At 31.6% G+C, this 5,600-nt stretch overlaps 1 pseudogene; it reads right to left on the bottom strand.

Annotated features, from left to right (window-relative positions):
* On the bottom strand, positions 896-1,563 carry LOC109839359 (annotated as a pseudogene).

The following is a 5,600-nucleotide window of genomic DNA, read 5'->3' as shown; positions in this document are numbered from 1 at the left end:
TCTGCAGCGTTTGGAAGTTGCGTTTACAGTGATTTGAAAGCTGTGTTGGCATCTTGGAAGCTGCGTTTGGAAGCTACATTGGCAGCTTAGAAGCTGCGTTTACAGCGATTTGTAAGCTGCGTTGGCAGCTTGGTTGAAGCTATGTTTGTATTGCTTTGACTCTGGAACGAGGCCATTTGGTTTCACTTCTGAAATACAGAGATGAGTTCTGCATCTTGAACTGAAGAGATCGTTGATTTGTGATCTCTTTTGTCAGAGTGTTATAGAAATTGTCATTTTGTAATTTCTGCTTTAGCTCATAGAAATGTGAGAGTCGTTAGATTGAAACTCTCGATGTCAATTGTGAAGATTGTTGAATCAAAGCTTTTTTCCGTTGCCGTGAAGGTCGTCGAATTGTAACTTTCTCGATCTACGTAAAAATATTCTAATTGTAGCCTTCACTTGTTGATGTGAAAGTTATTTGATTGTAACCTTCATTGTCGAGTTATTAATGCGAAAGTCATCAGATTGTAACTTTCACCATTGGTGTTTGACATGGATCAACTATCTGTAGTAATTTTTAGACAGCGTACAAAACCTCATCCAAAGTTTTTGAAAGTTCACGGTTGACTGGAATGAATTTTCGGAATACTTTGAATCCCCAAATTGGTTTGAGATCTATTATTGAATGACGGTTAATTATATCTGTTTTGAAGTCATCGTGAACTTGATTGTAGAAATTTACTGTATGTCGCAGATCTACTTCTTGTATTTAGTGACTTCTTCGCTAACCTCCTTGAGATCTCCTTTGATAAAGATTAAACACACACTCCTGACGAATGCGTAGAAGTAGTTGAGGTAGTTCTAATCTCCTTAAACCAAACAAAATAACTTTTGTGTCTTGATGACAATGAACTTATTCAAACAAGCTAAAGTCCAAGTCATTGTAGTCAGATTCATTAATAGGATCGACTTGTTCCTCTTCTTTGGCAGCAAGAATAACGGCATCCTCAGCCAATATAGCAGGGGTGATAGCAATAATGAATTTGCTTGGATCTTTGAGATACTTCTTCAACTTATATGAAGGTGTATTTAGTGTCGACAACAACAACAAAGATGTTCTTATAGGTATTGATGAACATGTGAGGCGCAATTACAAGAGTTGGGTAAGAGAGAACCAAGGACAACAAAGCAACCATAGAAACACCAACTGCAAACTTGTTAACGAGGTCATCCTCAATGAGGTTGAGCACCTCTGGACTGAAGACAGATTCATTGTTATAGACAGAGAGAACCACAAGCCTGTATGAGAAGGACCTTATCCCAAGTTTAGTAATGAGGGCAGCCTCAGAGGAACCTACTTTGTCTCCTTTCTTGATGAGCTCAACTGGGATAATGATTTCAACAATATCCTTGTTAATTTTGGTTGGAATGTTAAGCCATTTGAAAGGATGAGTTATGTGAAGGATCGAGCTCGATAGTGTTAGCGATATCAATTATAACCTGTCTTTACTCATCCAAGAGGTTGCATAGCTTCTTATTGTAAATTGGTTTCTTCTCAGTTTTCATCACCTTGATGGCCATTACTAACTTCTCTCCAAGTATATGAAGATGTAAAATAGCCCTATTGGTTATGGCGAATTAGCGCATAAGCAGAACTTGCATTCTTGAAACTGAAATGCAGGAGAAAACCCTACGCTTTCGGAGTTGAAACGCAGGAGGAAGCCTTGCATTTTTTTTATTCTGATACGCAACACTAAGCGTCTGAGAGTTCAACCGACTCAATGTGAACGCACAGATTGCGTTTGGGAGGAATTTTCTCCTCAAATCTTATTCTGATTTGACAGCTCACCGCTATCTATAACTAGACCGTTAGGATCACATAAAAAGTCATTCGACTTTTTGCTATTGTTCATTTTCTCAAGCGAGCCTAATGAAGATTTTTGTTTCAATCTCTAGCAATTTCCGTTCATCTTCTTCACCAAGACTAAAATGGCTCCTAGGAATAAAGTCGTTTCCAAATCGAAGATCACCCTTCCTCGGGGTGCACCATCGACCTAGGCTATCGGTGATGCTCAGACGATCGCTCCACCGCCACAGGCTCCTTCGGTCAATGGTAAGCTTGGGTGATTTTAACTTGTTTCGACAAGTTTTATACCATTAACACTGAGTGAAAACTCACGTTCCATCATTAAAACACATAGGTTATCCTTAGTGTTTTTTTAATTTAGAACGCGGGTTCAGATCCTGCGTTTGGAATTTAGAACACGGGTTGAGAACTTGCGTTTTGAAATTTAGAACACAGTTTTGGAACCTGCGTTTCGAAATTTAGAACGCGGGTTGAGAACTTGCGTTTTGAAATTTAGTACGCGGTTTTGGAACCTGCGTTTTGAAATTTAGAACGAGGTTTTGGAACCTGTATTTCAAATTTACAATGTAAGTCTGGAACTTGCGTTTTGAAATTAAAAACAAAATCAAAGCAAGTGAGATGGAGAAAAAAAATCAAGTAGATAAGATAAGAATCAATAATTGAATGCAATAATTAATTTTATTTAAGATTTATGAACTACTCTCTTTTTATTACATTTTACTTTAGATTTATTAAGTATAGACTATCGAACCACTTAAAGAAATTATAACCTATCAAATTATCATCCAAGTAAAATAACCATTCATGAAAAGAACAACAACTAGATAGTAATTCTAGAATTCATAAACATAACCTATTAAACAACTTAAGATAAACATAGATTATCAGATTCTTCTTCTATCAATTAGTTTTTTAGTTAATTATCCTAAGCATGATTATTTTGAGCGCAAGAGAGCATTCCACAAATCATAAAAGAAACCAAACTAGTTTCGTACAATTCTAAAATTCCTACAAGAATTAGTTACTCATTTTATAAAATAAAAGATTTAAGAAAATAAAAACATAAAAGAAAAAGAAAAGAAATCTAAACTATAAGAAAACAGAAACTAACTACAAAATAAGAACAAGACAAAGAAAATAAAAATCCAAACTATGAGCATAAAAAATCTAACTAATAAAAAAAGAGCATAAAAGTAAATTTACACTACAAAAGAAAAATGCAAAAAAATAATAAAATAACATGAAAAATAAACAACAAAAGAAAAGAGCATGAAAGTAAATCTAAGCTACAAGACATGAAAATAAATCTAATCTACCAACGTAAAAAGAAAATAAAGTCTTAAACATGAATTTGTAAAACAAGAAAATTGAAGAGAAAAATAAAAACTTACATTGGAAGGGGTTAGCCCCTTTAAAGAAAATCATCATCATTATCTTCATCAATAAAGAAGAAGAAAAGAAAATTTAAAAGGTGTTTAAAAGGTAGAATTTATAAATTACAAATAAAGTTTATAATTTTAAATGGTCTTCTCAATTAAGAGTACCCCTTCTCTCCAAATGAAGATTATCACAAAAGTTTTCACACTCTCAAGCCCTTACTCTACCTCTCTATTTATAGATAACAATAATCTCTCACAACCGTTAGATTTTTTTTGACCCCCCAAGTAACCCTCACAACCATAGATTTAGCTTAGGCCCCAAATAACCCTCATAACCTTAGGATCTCTCAAAATAATCTACACTATTGATTCAATACTTGAGAGATAGATTTTGTGTGCTTTATTTCTTTTGCATTTAATTCATTTTAAGACTCTTGGGCTTCTCTTAAATTAAATGCTCTTGGGCTTCTTAGAATTTAGCTTGGCCTTCAAATAATTAAATATATATCAATTAAATTTGTATTTCTTTCATAATCTGCTATTGCTGATAAAATTTCTAGAATCTGTCAATCTAGATGGCTCCCACTCATCGAGATAGGCGATTTTCATATATAAAATATTGAATTTTGCTTTCCGGATTAAGAGATATCGCTTTTTCTTTACGATTGACCATCCTGAGCACGAATTTGACTTTGATTTTTTTCAGATTTAATTTGATTCTCAATTGCAAGCTAAGTTATTATAAATTACTGACCAAAAAAGTAATAAATGCTGAGATTTACTTTTAAACTTAGTCGACTTTGGATTTAGGCATATCCTAGGCCTCATTACAGATCTTCTTGGCTCGAAATAATCGTTATTTGAGCTTTTATTCAATTATTCTATATTACCTACAAATTAAAATAAAAATATTATTAGTAGAGATATTTATTCAAATAAAATAGATAATAAATGTATAACAGTGTAATAAATTGTGATGACCAAATACCCCCACACCTAAATTTATGCTAGTTCTCTAGCAAAGAAAAGATAAAAAGAAAAGAAAGAAAAATCCTAACTAACTTTCACAGATATTTAGTATATACAACAAGTTTTTAAATCCCTAGGTTATCCTAGTGGATGAGTTATAGTCTCATTAGGGTTTATAGTGAATATACCCACAAGATTCGGTCAACTTACTAATTTGTAGTCTTATTAGGGTTTATAGTGAATATACCCACAAGATTTGGTCAACTTGCTAATTTGAAGAAGTCAATGTATAATTAATTCACTTGATATCTTTAAAAAATCTATTCAGAGCTAGTTTTTACTTAAAAGAACATTTTTATGTATAACTCAAAAATAAATTTCTTTAGAAAAATCTTTTCATTATAGTTATACAAAACTAAGTTCAACTTAAAAATTTAATTGAAATTTTTGAAAAGAACATTTTAACTTTTTGTTCAAATAAATTTTCAAGCTTATTGATTAAATTATTTTTTAAGAATATATATAAATATGACAATATATAAAAAAATTATCTTTATTTTTTTATTTTTTATATGCACATATATTTTCTATTCCTTGGTGATTTTGTTCTACTTTATCGAGCTTTCTTAGTGACCATGTAGCGAGTTTTTGGCTAATAGATCCCAACCCAATTGGGCTTAGATATTAAGTATAGAATTATGCCTCAGGCGTAATAACTCGGTAAAGTTAGGCTTAGTAAAATACAATCACTTTGGAGTTCAAGAAACATTTTATTGGTGCTCATTTTTCGCACTCTTGTTTTACAAAGTTAGCATGTATATATATATATATAAACTTGTGTCAACTTAAGTGGACATCAACTCTTTGTCCACCAAACTTTTTATCCACTCATCTATATATATAAAAAGTTACTTCATATCATGCAAGGATCCCTAGGAAATATCTAATGGTTAAAAAGTTTGGTGGATGTCAACTTAAGTTGACATAAGTTTTGCTATATATATATATATATATATAATTATATGTATATATAAATATTATATTAAATATAATATATATATATATTATATATGACATAATTCTACTTGTTTTCCTTCTTGTAGCTTCTACAGGGGATATCCTCTTGTTTCACTCACAAAAAGAGGAATTACTCTCTATTGAGTGCTACTAAATAAATTCCTTTTACAAGTTTAATAGGAAATTTTTTAGCTTATCATCTAATCTTCTGACCGGTGTCGATGTTCTCTGACCTTCTGTTTTGTTTAATGTCAGATAACAACGTTCGTCGATCGTTTGTCAGTTTTAAAGATACGCAGATTGTCAGTTTTAAAGATATTATATATACATAATATATATATATATATATATATATATATATATACTATAGCTATATATATATATAT

This window comes from Asparagus officinalis, chromosome 4 (genome assembly GCF_001876935.1).
Source record: "Asparagus officinalis chromosome 4, Aspof.V1, whole genome shotgun sequence".
NCBI classification, from domain to species: domain Eukaryota; kingdom Viridiplantae; phylum Streptophyta; class Magnoliopsida; order Asparagales; family Asparagaceae; genus Asparagus; species Asparagus officinalis.
This window is presented reverse-complemented; position numbering and strand designations above follow the sequence as displayed.